Source organism: Fukomys damarensis, unplaced genomic scaffold, assembly GCF_012274545.1.
Source record: "Fukomys damarensis isolate Sample0158 unplaced genomic scaffold, DMR_v1.0_HiC HiC_scaffold_30, whole genome shotgun sequence".
Lineage (NCBI taxonomy): Eukaryota > Metazoa > Chordata > Mammalia > Rodentia > Bathyergidae > Fukomys > Fukomys damarensis.
Window position 1 is genome coordinate 29,058,530 of NW_022900942.1, and position 12,394 is coordinate 29,070,923.

At 41.5% G+C, this 12,394-nt stretch overlaps 1 long non-coding RNA gene across 1 annotated transcript; it reads left to right on the forward strand.

Moving 5' to 3' along the window:
- The first annotated feature begins 3,468 nt into the window (after nt 1–3,468).
- LOC104853545 lies at nt 3,469–11,842 on the forward strand. Its single transcript, XR_777814.1, has 3 exons — nt 3,469–3,542; nt 8,027–8,118; nt 11,667–11,842. It is a non-coding gene; the product is annotated as an uncharacterized LOC104853545 (long non-coding RNA).
- Nucleotides 11,843–12,394: the final 552 nt, after the last annotated feature.

The following is a 12,394-nucleotide window of genomic DNA, read 5'->3' on the forward strand; positions in this document are numbered from 1 at the left end:
ATTCAAAAATGGACATCTGAAATGAACAGACATTTCTCAGACAAAGAAGTAAAAGCAGCAAGAAAGTACTTGCAAAAATGTTCCACATCACTGGTCATTCAAGAGATGCAGATTAATACAACACTGAGTCCACCTCACCCCACAAAGAATGGCTGCTATCAAGAAATCACACAATAACAAATGTTGACGGGGTTGTGGGGAGAAAGGAACCCTTCTCCATTGTTGGTGGGAGTGCAGACTAGTGCAACCACTATGGAAATCAATATGGAGATACCTCAAAGAGCTTGGACTGGAGGTTCCATTTGACCCAGCCATCCCTCTGCTGGGTATCTTTCCAAGAGAACTAAAAGAATCATATCACAGAGAAGTATGTGCACCCATGTTTATAGCGGCACAGTGTATAATAGCTAAATCTTGGAAACAGCCCATTTGCCCGTCCGTTGGAAACTGGATAAAGAAGATGTGGTTTTTCTATAAAGTGGAATATTACTCAGCCATAAAGAATGAGAAAATAGATTCATTCATAGGAAAATGAATACATATTGAAGATATACTCCTAAGTGAAATAAATAAGTCACACATGTGTAAATACAGAATAGTTTCCCTGTTGTGAATAATCTGCAACAATGCATAGATTCTAATAAGAATACTGACATTTAGAAATGGGAAGAAAGGAGCTAAAGGTGTAGGGAAGGTGGGATGGGTAGGGGAAGAGTAAAAAGGGAAAAGAAAAAAATGTGAGAGAATGAAAAGATGAAAATAAAGTGTTTGTAGATGGAGAGGGGAGGAGGGGGTGAAGGGAGGCCAGAGGTAAGGGGAAAAAATGAGAATCAAGACTTGTCATGTAGAGGTACAAGATCCCAACAATGAATGTAACTGTACTGTATCCCTAAAATGTACCAATAAACTCAATTAAAGCTGAAAAAAAAAAAAGAAGAAATCAGGCTTGGTGAGTGTCTCCGCCTTTTCTAACAAATCAACGAATTTTATGTAAGCTGAAAAATATTTACTCTTTATAATGTAAGCAATATCTCTCTTTATTCATGAAAACACTGTTTGTGCTTGGAGGTGAGCCCATCTTGGACAGGTGGCAGCTGATTTGGAGACACATGTGCAGTGTCATGACAATTAGAGTTTTTACTCATTGACCTAGCTAGACTAGCAGTTGTGACCTCCTACTACAAACAAGAAGACAGCTGCCAGTAATTCCTTTTTTTCTTTTTTATAGTAGACGGATTCCAAGATATTGCCCTACAATTCCTTTCTTTTAGTATTCATTACCTTTGTACTTCTTCAACCTGAACCTGGGATTGAGGTAGCTGTGATTTACTTTTGACTAATAAAATACAGCAAAGATGATACAATTTCACTTGTATGATTATGTTATATGGGATACTTCTGTAGCTTCTGTTTTACTAGCAGACTCTTTATGGCTTTGAAGAAACAAGCTGTGTTGTGAGCTTCCCCATCGAGGGACCATTGATGAGGAACTGAGAGAGGCTCTGGCCAACAGCCAGAACAGAAGTGAGGCCCATGGTCTGACAGCCCTATAGCAAGTGAGCTTTGCCACCAGCCATACAAGCATGGAGCAGATCTTCTCCCACTCAGCCTTCAGGTGGAACTCATCTCTAGGGATATCCTGACTCAGGCTTGTGAAAGATCTTAAGCAAAAGGCCTGACACAGCTGTGCCAGGATCCTCGCTCCACAGAAACTGTGCACTAGGAAAAGTGTTGTTTTTAGTGGTAATATCTGCACTGCAATAGAAAATGAATAGTTTAAAAAAAATCTGCAGAGTTGCTATATCCTGTTTTTGATAACCACATAGTAATACAAATCAGAAGTACTTATGCCACTCATGCTCTAAGGATCCTTTCTTACTGCTTTTGACTTTTTGTTTAGTAATATAAAGCCTCTCACAATTAGTTGCTAAGTTTTTCAGCTTCCTCTCCTGTTACTCCTTTGTCTCTTCCACTACTTCCCTGAGTACACGTCCACACAATTGTCTCTCTTTCTCTCATTATCCCCAAGACAGCCCATAAATTGTGGGATTGTATAAGCTTCTTCCCCTTCCTGGAATTCCTTCTTTTTGTCCTTGGACAATCTCTCTTATCTTTTAAGATCTTTTAGCTGTTTCCTTAGAGCTTTATCCATATACTCTATGCCATTTCTACCTATATTGTAATTTATACAGGTGGCAGAATAATCTTTGATGTGGGTTTGAGTTTTGCTTTCCAAGCATACTACTTTGTTTTCTTTTCATGTAAGTGGTATTGTTAAAAAGCAGACGACCTTCCCAGTTACCTGTGTGATTTTATTATTTGTTTTTCTTCATAAACAAACAATCGCTTTTACTCTATGTCCAGAAGAAGGAAAGGCCGAGGGAGGAGAGCCTCTGAGAATAGTGAATGAGAGAGTCCCTTGGAGCAGAAAGAGGCAAAACTCTACTACAGTGTGTCAGGAGAGAAGAGAAGACCTGGGAGATAGAAGAAAGTACCAGATTTAAGGAGAGAGAAAGATCTCATCCCCAAAACACGGGCTCAGCCATAGGGCTTTTGCTGCCTGAAGACTCCCATGTCTTGGTACAGATTAAAAATAACAATGGCAATGAACAAGGTGCTACTCTTGCAACCTGTGCGTGATTGGAGACACCTCCTTCACCGTGCAAAGCCCAGGGAACTTTTCCAGTGCAAGAGGTAAAATAAAATAATGATTGTGAATTTTTTATTGGAAGGGGTTGGTACCAAGTTAGAGTTAATTTGAATTAAAATAACAAACTCTGTATTTGTTGTATACCTGTTTGCAGATGAAAATTTATACAAATATGAATAAGCCCTATGTACAAGAATCACAAAGCAAATTTCATAAAAGAATATCATACTCAGCTTGTTCAAAAGGAGTGAGAAAGAAATTCTTTTTTTTCAGTGAGTTTATTGGTACATTTTAGGTATACAGTACAGTTACATTCATCATTGGGATCTTGTACCTTTACATGAAAGATTTTGGTTCTCATTTTTTTCCCCTTGTCCCTACCCTCCCTTCACTCCCTCCTCCCCTCCCCATTTACAAAAACTTTACTTCCATTTTTTCATTTTCTCCTATTTTATTATTTTCCCTTATTACCTTTCCCCTACACTTCCCACTTTCCCTACACCTTTAGCCCTTTGCTTCCTATTTCACATTGTCAGTTATCACATTATAATGTCATGTTCCCTATAAATTGTCATATGGCTTGATCTGGAGACTCAATAAATTTTGCACCTCGTGTTTATACAATATCTCTGCAGAGTAGCCTCATATGTGGTTGCCCTTGTATAACTTGATATAGTTCTGTGAATAGAGAAATATCACACAAGGATGTCAGAAAAAGACCATCACGGTCCATGGACTAGTGCAGATCAGGAATCTCAACCTGCTTTCACCACCAGAGTCCTGGAGCCATGGAGATAGAATTCAGAATCCCAGCTCTACTGCACACCATTGTGTGAAACAGGGTAAGGTCTGCAACTTTACTGAGCCTTGATTTCGTCATCTGTCCTTTGAGGTAAATCACAGCACCAAACTAATAGGGCCGCTACAATGAATAAATGACATCAGGCACATGGTATATACTCAATAAATGTTAACTGTTACCTGGGGTTATTATATGAAATCTGTCCACTTAAATACATGCCTTATCATATTACCTTAACTTTCAAATCTGGAAAATTTCCCCCAGTGATCCACTTTGGGTAGAACTTGTATAGTTGACTTTTACAGGAACTTACTGTGGCTGTTCATTGGAGTGACTTCCTGGGGCAGTCTGATCACTACTGTTGTGCCTTCTGCAACCGCTGGAGGAGAGCAAACTGTCCCCAGAGGACTCTGGAGAAAGCCCACTAGCCGCTAGGTGAGCTGACTTGCATCTTCATGAATTTCAGTTTGGTCTAGAGACACTTCTGTTGGCTTTTGTCCCTAAGAGACATTCAGGAAAAATTTTGCAGGATGATAATTTCTCATACAATTTTTGAGAAGTTTGACTGTTTGTTTTGGAAAGCAGTTAGGGTAAAATAAAACCTAAAGATTTGCTTCCTCTGTGACAGTTTGGCTGAGTTGACTCAGTGGCACCCACTTCGGGGACATGCCCTGTCTCTCTCCCTCAGCCCTTCCAGGGAGAACAGTCTTGTGTGATTTTAATGTGATCATGTCTTTACCATGTGGTCTATCAGCTGTCACTGACAGTGTGTTCGAGAGTGTCTAGAAGGGGTTTTAATTGGCAAGATCTTTAGTAAAATTTGCAAATTAGTGATCCACCGGCTGATGTTATGACAATGTCTAAACACTATCAGAGCCATTTTAAAATAATCTTTCATCGATACAACATTCATTTTAATTAGCCAGAAAATGTTTGTCCCAAAGGAAGCTGCCTACAGTTTCATGGATGCAGCATAGGGTTATAAGATGGGCTCTGAATTTCATTTATTTGAAAAGAAAAAGGATTTGTTGAAGTTATTTGTATTTTATTTAGCTCATGAGGTGTTAGCCAGTGTCCCACATGATTGGAACATAGACTAGGGACACAGCCAAATAATGCTCTTCTACCACAGTGGCATGATATGAGTCTGAGAGTCTGGAGACTAAGATTTTCATCCTGGCTCAGCCAAAGTTTGCTTATATGACCCTGGGAAAGACTGTAGCAAATAACTGAGCATCTACTCGGCAACAGGCGTGCTACCTTTGATGTTTCTTTCCTTCAGCAGTGAGAGGTGAGAACCATTATCATCTCCATTTTGGAGCTGTGGAAACAAACTAAGGTTCAAGGAGAGAAAAGAGCTCATCCTAGACCATACAGCTCAAGAGACAGAGATCGATGTCTTTCTGTCTCTTGGCATTGAGCAATCTACTGCCATGTGAACAAACTAACACTTCCCTGAACAGCCCCTTCACCTCCATGAGCTCAGTTTTTTTCTCATGGTGAATCAGTGAACATAGATGGTATTTTGCTTGTGGTTTAGAAAGGGCAAGATTCTAGGTGGTTTACATATTTAGATTTCTGATTGCTGGGGGTGGTGGTTCTATTATCTATATTCTCATGAAATTTGGCAGGTCCTCACAGTATCCTTGGGATTGTGCCAAATTAATAAGCTGGCACTGATGATTTTAAGTAGTTTCACAGCTTTGCAAGGGCCATTTGTTTCAGGTTTGTTTCTCACTAGCTTATAAATGTGGTTGTGTCAGCCCAAAAGGCCTCTTTTATTTTCATTTTATAAGTTCTTGGTTGTGTTCTATACCCCATGGGTACTTATCAGTATTTTCTGTGGCTACCTTATTGATATCTTAATAAATATGAGCTTAGGTGTCATTTAATTTAAATTGGAAAAATTCTTAGCTCTATCCAACTGCACAAAAATGCACCACAGAACATTTTTTCTGGTATGAATTTCTGCCCTGAAGCATGAAATTCAGCCGAAGCTGCAGGATGTAGATGCCAGACGGCTGCAAAAACGGTCCCTTGCTTGGCCTTTTCTTTTATAAAAATAATTTATGACCTGTCGCTCTGAACTTCCGATTGCGGGCTTTGCAGGCACCCTGAGTTTTCTCTCACACTGGCAACTACCCTAAGCTGTCTCAGTGACAACACTGTCCTTGCGATAGCTTTAAAATATCATGAAAGAGGATCGTGCAGATCATTTAGCATTCCAACCTTCCAAGATAACTCTGAGAGATGGATTGCCAGAACTTGGTACTTCAAAACTCTTCAGGGTTCAAAGCAGGAGCTAAGTTTCTCTGCTCATTAGGCTTCATTTATAAAATGGGGATAATAATACTTCTTTTGCAGAGATATAAAGAAAATACTGTGCAGCTGTGATGAGGAGAATGGTGCTATATTGCCATTAGCTGTGCTTGAGTTTGAAGTCACTTTTCTAAATATTCAGGACTCCAGGAGATATCATATTTTGAAAGGGCTCATGTTCTTAGGTCCCTGATGTAACCCTAGGAAATTTGAGGAATACTTATTCTATTAAACCCATTATCTTTTTGACAAAGGCTTGATTCATTATTCTTCTTCCCTCCATCTCTCTCAAAGCCTTACCACTGATTTTGGTTTTTGTTGCAATGAACTCTCGCTGGAGGACAGATAACCCCACATTTACAGTATCAAACATCATCTTATACGCTCATGGACTCTGTTTTTCAGGGATTTGGACAGAACACCTGGAGATGACTTGTCTCCTTCTCCTCTATGTCTGGGGCCTGGGTTGGGAAGACATGAACAGCTGGAGGTGACCTGTCTGAAGTTGCTCAGCTCCCCAGAGGCCATCTCATATATGGACATCTGATTAGGAGGATTTGGATTTTCTCCTGCTTGTGTCTTGGTTACCAAGCATCTAGGGAAATGAGTATTCTCAATTACTTTTCAAGGTCTGCTGAAAACAATTACCACAAACTTATGACTTTATTCTCTCACAGTCTAGAGGCTGGAAATCTGAAATCCAGGGTCACCAGAGTCACGTTCCCTCTGAAGGCTGTAGGGAAGAATCCTGCTCTTCCTCTTTTTTTCTTCTGGTAGATACCCATGATACTTCGTGTCCTTTGCTTGTGGCTACATGACTCCAATCTCTGCCTCCCATCGCCTGACTCCTCCACGACTGTATCTCTGTGCTTGAATCTCCTTCTTTTTCTTATAAAGATATCAGTCATTTTAGTACCCACTCTAAATCCAAAATGGTTTTGTCTTGAAATTCTTAAAAATGTATAGCCTCAAGGAAACTATTTCCAAGTCTGAGGTTCTGGATGGAAGTGAATGGAGGGGGGACTGTTAAACTCATGATACTAATTCTGCCTAGAAATCTTTAAAAGTTTCAAGGGTAAGAATGTTAAAATATTCTAACTATCAAAAAATTTTATAAATGTCCAATACAAATACCATGACAGTAAGTAGAACAAGTTAAAGAAATTGCAGGTGATGTAGGCATGGGTGGGTGATGGGTATTCTTTAACTTCTGTGATCAGGAAATGTTTCTTTGCACAGTTAATATGTGATTGAAGAGTTTTGAAAATATCAGGGGAATGAGCAGTGTAGAAAATTTCAGGTAGAGCTTTCCAGGTGAACAGAACAAAACATAATGAAATGCTGAAGAAGGGACAAAGCACTATGCTTTGAAGGATGGTCATGAGGCTAGTGTGGCAAGAATGGAAGAGGGACTAGGAGATTAGTTTGGAGAAATCAATGGGGTCACATAGTTCAAAGGCCACTGTAAGTCTTTGTGCTTCATGTTAAGTCTAAGTATCATTAGAGCCTCGGGGCAAGAGAGTGGGCAAATCTGACTTATGTTCTTAAAAAATGTAGACTCTAAGCATGGAATGGAAAGTGGGACTGATTCAGTAAACTTGAGGATAGTGAATTCTTTAGAGCAAGCACGATATTGCTTTGAAAAGGGCTGGTAGTGGTGCACGCAACAATCCAAAGGAGTGGATGGTCTGTCGGAGGAAGAGCTGGAAGAACTTGTCTGGATTGGATGTGAGATGTGAGAGAAAGAAAAGAATCAAGGATAATTCTACAGGTTTTGTCAGACCACTTGGATAAATAAAAAGTTACTTTCTGAGATGGAGAAATGGAAGCATGAAGGAATTTGAGAGCAGAGTGGGAAACCAGGAATTAGAATTTGGCTGCATTAACTTGGGGAGCTCTATTTGACAGCCAAAAGGTCAGATAGGTCAAAAGATTTTGTATCTGGGGCTTAGAATATAGGTTGGAGTGGGGATTTAGTATAGAAACCATTGATTCATAAAGAGTATGCACTGAGTGGTCATTCAGAGGAACTGTGGGTAAGGAGAAAGGCCAGAGGCCCCAGGTCTTTCAACACTGAAAAGTCTCAAGATGCACCAGGACCTACTCTTGGGCAGGTAAAAAACTAGAACGCCCTTCACTTCAACTCCCTGATGCTCGGCTTTACCATCCTTATCACAGATTATGGAAATTTCAGTCTTTCAGTTCTGAAATTAGCTATATGACTAAGAATTCACTAATATTTTACACTTGTTTAGGATTGCCTTGCTGTGGGAAGCAGTTTCCTCATGGAAAGTCCCATCTGCTGTGTTCTTATTCTCGACTTGTGGATCTGCCCATGTACCTGGAGGTAAATGAGGCTTGGATGACTGAATGGGCCTGTCTGCTCCGATTCACAGCCTTCTTCCTTTTCTGCATCCTATGTCTGGATGTATGACCCCCAAAAGCCACCATACTTGCAGAAGCACTTGCTTTTACAGACCCAGCTGCCTGGAGCTCACCTGGCCACACCTGCTATGCTTTCCTTTGAAAAGCTGGCTATTAGTTTCTGTTTTCAAAGCTCCAAGTCTTGTAGAGGAAACCTCTAAAGTACTTAACTGCCCCAAGTGTCCACATTCCAAGTGGCCAGTTGTTTTGAAATTGATCTTCTGCTTTGGGATGATTTGCTATTTGGTGATAAGAGACACTTTAGGAAGGAGGGTGGGCTGCAGAGATGCCTGACTCCACTCCCCACTATCACCACTTGATCCAGTCTTTGGGAGCTGAAATCAGATCTAACAAAAGCTTGGATAGAAGGAGCACCAGGTAGGGTGGGGTGGAGGTTGGTTAAAGAACAAAGAAATGTAGAGACCAGGGAACAATGTAAGTTAAAACATGACCCATGAAACATTTAATGTGGTGAGCACTTTGTGAAGTTCCTATTATCCATCCATGGAAAATAACACCCATCCTCCACTGTAAAAGATATACATTTCTCTTGGACACCCCTTCCCCACCTTAGCTAACACTGACTTCTTATCAAGTGCCTCAGATTTAGGATGAAAGAATATATAAGAACAGGAACATTTTCTCCCCAAACATGAAAGAAGTCTGAGCCTGTAGAATACTTGCTGGCATGCAATCAAACACAACTATGTACCACAACACAATTGCCTCCAGCTCAAAGGTGAGTTTCAAGAGAGCCTTAAAACTGAATGAGGGGTGCCTGAATTTTTATCCTAAAGAAATTCCCACCAAATTCAATCTTTGCCCCTGCATAAAGGTACTTAGATGACTCTAAGCCTCTCTTTGAAGCAGTGGATTTTGGCAAATACCTGTCTAATTCCCCTGGTTTTTCTATAAAAACTGCTTCCCTCCACTGCTTGCTCATTCTCCAAAAGTAAGCCTTTCTTTGTCAACCTCCATTTCCCCCTTTTAAATCTGCCTGTTCCTTCCTGTTCATGGTTAGGAATGCAAGGACCCCTGAAACCCAGCTGCAGTGACCTCCCCCACCTTTCTGTGCATTCAACAGCCTTGCGTTGGTTTTGTCTGTGTGCTAGTGACTGTCAGCTATTGATGGCGGATTTAAGCTTTCCCAAGAACAGAAGAAATCTAGCTCCAGTCCAGAGTTCTGGGAAGGTGGGTAGTGACGCTATCATATTCATAGTCACACACCCAAGGAGATGCTTCAGGAAGCCGGAAGAGTCTCTCCCCTTCATAGGCATCCCAACCTTCGTGATTCAGTATATGTGTCTTGGCCACCTACAAACCCCACCAGTACTGCTGTGCTGCTGTCATGTGCCTTACCCAGGCCTCCCCTTGCATGGCTGCAGAATCTTCACTTCAATAAAGCTTCCCTCTCTGACGGTGCATTATCACATTTAGGCATGGGAGTTGTCGGTGTGCTCCCCCAAATCCTCAGTCAGGGCAGGGACAGATTCCTACTTCCTGCCTCATTCTAGTATTTAGCATAAAGCTTGCACATTCAAGCACTAAGCCTGTGTTTTCTAAATTCACGCCTTCATTTGGTCACTCGCTTGCAAATAGTTATTGCCTGTTCTATGCCAGACACCGTTTTAGGTGTTGAATAAATGAACAGATGAGCAGAAGTGCATAGAGCTGCTGCCATTCCCTCAGGCTGCTGTCCCTTTATGTTACTACTGAAGTTCACTTTCAAGTTGTTTCACTTGGTTTATTAACACACTGAACAACTGCAGCCGGCTGTGGCAGCCATGAAGTTTAGTGAAGTCAGGAGCTGTGCCCCTGGGACCCTTCCGTGGCTCTGGCACACCCATGACCATTTTTATTTTTGTCTTTTCCTTCCTATCTCATTCTTGTTCCCACTGGAGAAAAGACTGGAACCATATCCATGGCTAGGGGACAGACATATACTGATATGTCTGGTGACGTGGCAGGACAGGAACGGGGAGGGACAGAAGCCAAATTATAAAAAGACACTGGGGTGTCCTGCAGATAGAATGGGTCCTGTGAGAAAATTTAAAGCAAGCTTCACAGGGGCTTCTGAGGCTGGGAGGGGAGAAAGGAGTTCTCATTGAACTCTGTTATCCCTTGGTCTCCATAGCTCAGCTGAGCAAGTCACAGAGGGGCAAGGAGACGGCATCTACCTTTGGTTTTAGAAGTAGCTTATGGGACTGTTGTAGGACTACAATGATACAGGCATCCACCTTTAGGATAGAGAGATGCACCCTAGGATGGAACAAGGAACAGAATGATTTCTCATGGAACCTAGATAGCTCTTGCACTCTCCCAGGAGTGCCCAGGGTAGTAGGAGGAACTCATGTAGGTACTGCAGCCATGTGGGTAGGTTATAGTGAGGTAGGGGTAAATCATTCTAGTGCCGCTGTGGTCTCGTACAAAGTCACAGGTGGATGAATACTGAGGACATTCATTATTTCTGACCTTTCTACATTCTTTCTGTTGCCCACACTCCTGCGTCCATATGCAGACTCAAAGTAGAACCACAGGCCCAGGTCTCTGGTCTTAACTCTGTTTATGGGCCCATTTCAACTTTCCCTTTCTGGCTTTCATCTTCTGTGGCTCCCTGACTCCATTCTATGGCTTTATACCTTCTCTAATGTGGTTAATTATTTGGGAAGGTTATTTTCTAACTGTTGAAAATCTGCCAAAGTCTGCTATTGTAGGGATTCTTTCTTCCCAGTCTATACCTATGGCACAGGTCAGGTGAGCAGCCCTCCCAGACCCTAGCATCCTGATCACTTGGGAATTCCCATTTGCATATTGTCCTAGAGGTTACAATGCGTGATCTTAATGTTTTCCTCACTTTCAAATGTAGTTTCTCTCTAGAAAGAAGCAGATACCTCATAGGCACTTCTATGAGTAACTTATTTGCCTTAATAAATCACCACCCATGAATGAACTTGCACTTTCCATGTGAAAAAAAGAATGGATAAGCCCCATCCTGTGAATCTCTACCATTAGCCACTCAGGCAGGCATGACAAATTGTTGTGAGAAGGTGTTTTGGTGGGGAAAAACTTTTATGGGGTTCTCTGATCAATATTTATGTGTACATGAATCTCTGGGGATCCTGTTAGAATGGAAATTCTGATTCAGTGGGTACAGAGAGGAGACTGGGGTCCTACATTTCTAATAAGCTCCCTGGTGATGACATTAGTCTGTGGACCACACTTTGAATACCAAGACAGCACTACCTGTTTGTTCCACACTCACCTGGGCACCCATGATCTTTTCTAGTGATCAAAGCAATGAAATCTCTATCCAAATTGGTGAATGAGCTTCTTGGTTTGGCTGTTGGAAAGGGAGAATGAAAATTCTTATAACTATAAAGGCAGTAATTTCAAACTGGAATTCACTTGCATAAACAAAATTTTGTGAATGATGTTCTTGTTTTCCCACAACTGGTATTAATATTGTCACAGGATGCTGCAGAGATGGCACAGGAAGCTGGTGGATGCGTGTGTGAGGGATGGAGATCATTAAGACCAACAGCACACTGCACAGAAATCATCTCTTTAATCAGAGAAGCTTAAAAACAGGCCATGGGACTAAGGTGGAGCAGGGCTATGAGAACCAACAAATAAAAAAGAAAAAGAAAACGGAAGTCATTTGTAGAATCAAAGTAAGGACAACTGCTCTCTCATCCCCTTTCATTTCTCCAACAAGCTGAGAGTTCCAAGTGGTATTTACCATTCACCCATGAGCCCAGCTGGTTGCCCGGCCTCCACCGGGTGTATTTTTTTCCTGTGTGCGTGTTCCCCAGGGCATCCTCTGGGTGATGCTAGAAGATAACTTCTCATCATTACTATACCCTGTTATTGTCCCACGGCAGGTCTCAACACAGGAGCCCCGTCATTAACGCAGGGTACTGAGCAAGGCCCAAAGCAGGATACCAAAAAATCAAAAAAGAAAAGAAAAAAAAGAAGAGCTATTTTTTGCCGTTGTGGATCATAGGAGGTAGCTGAGAAGAGAAGATATGTACTCTGAAGATCACTAACCACATCCAACAGGAAATAAGTTCCCAGGGAATGATACACACCATAAGAATGTGAGCTCATGAGTCCTTGAGGACATTTGTAAATGAGGTGATCAGAAAGGCTTTATCGAGAAGGTAGTAATTGATTCATTCCTTACAGAGAAGGAAGACTTA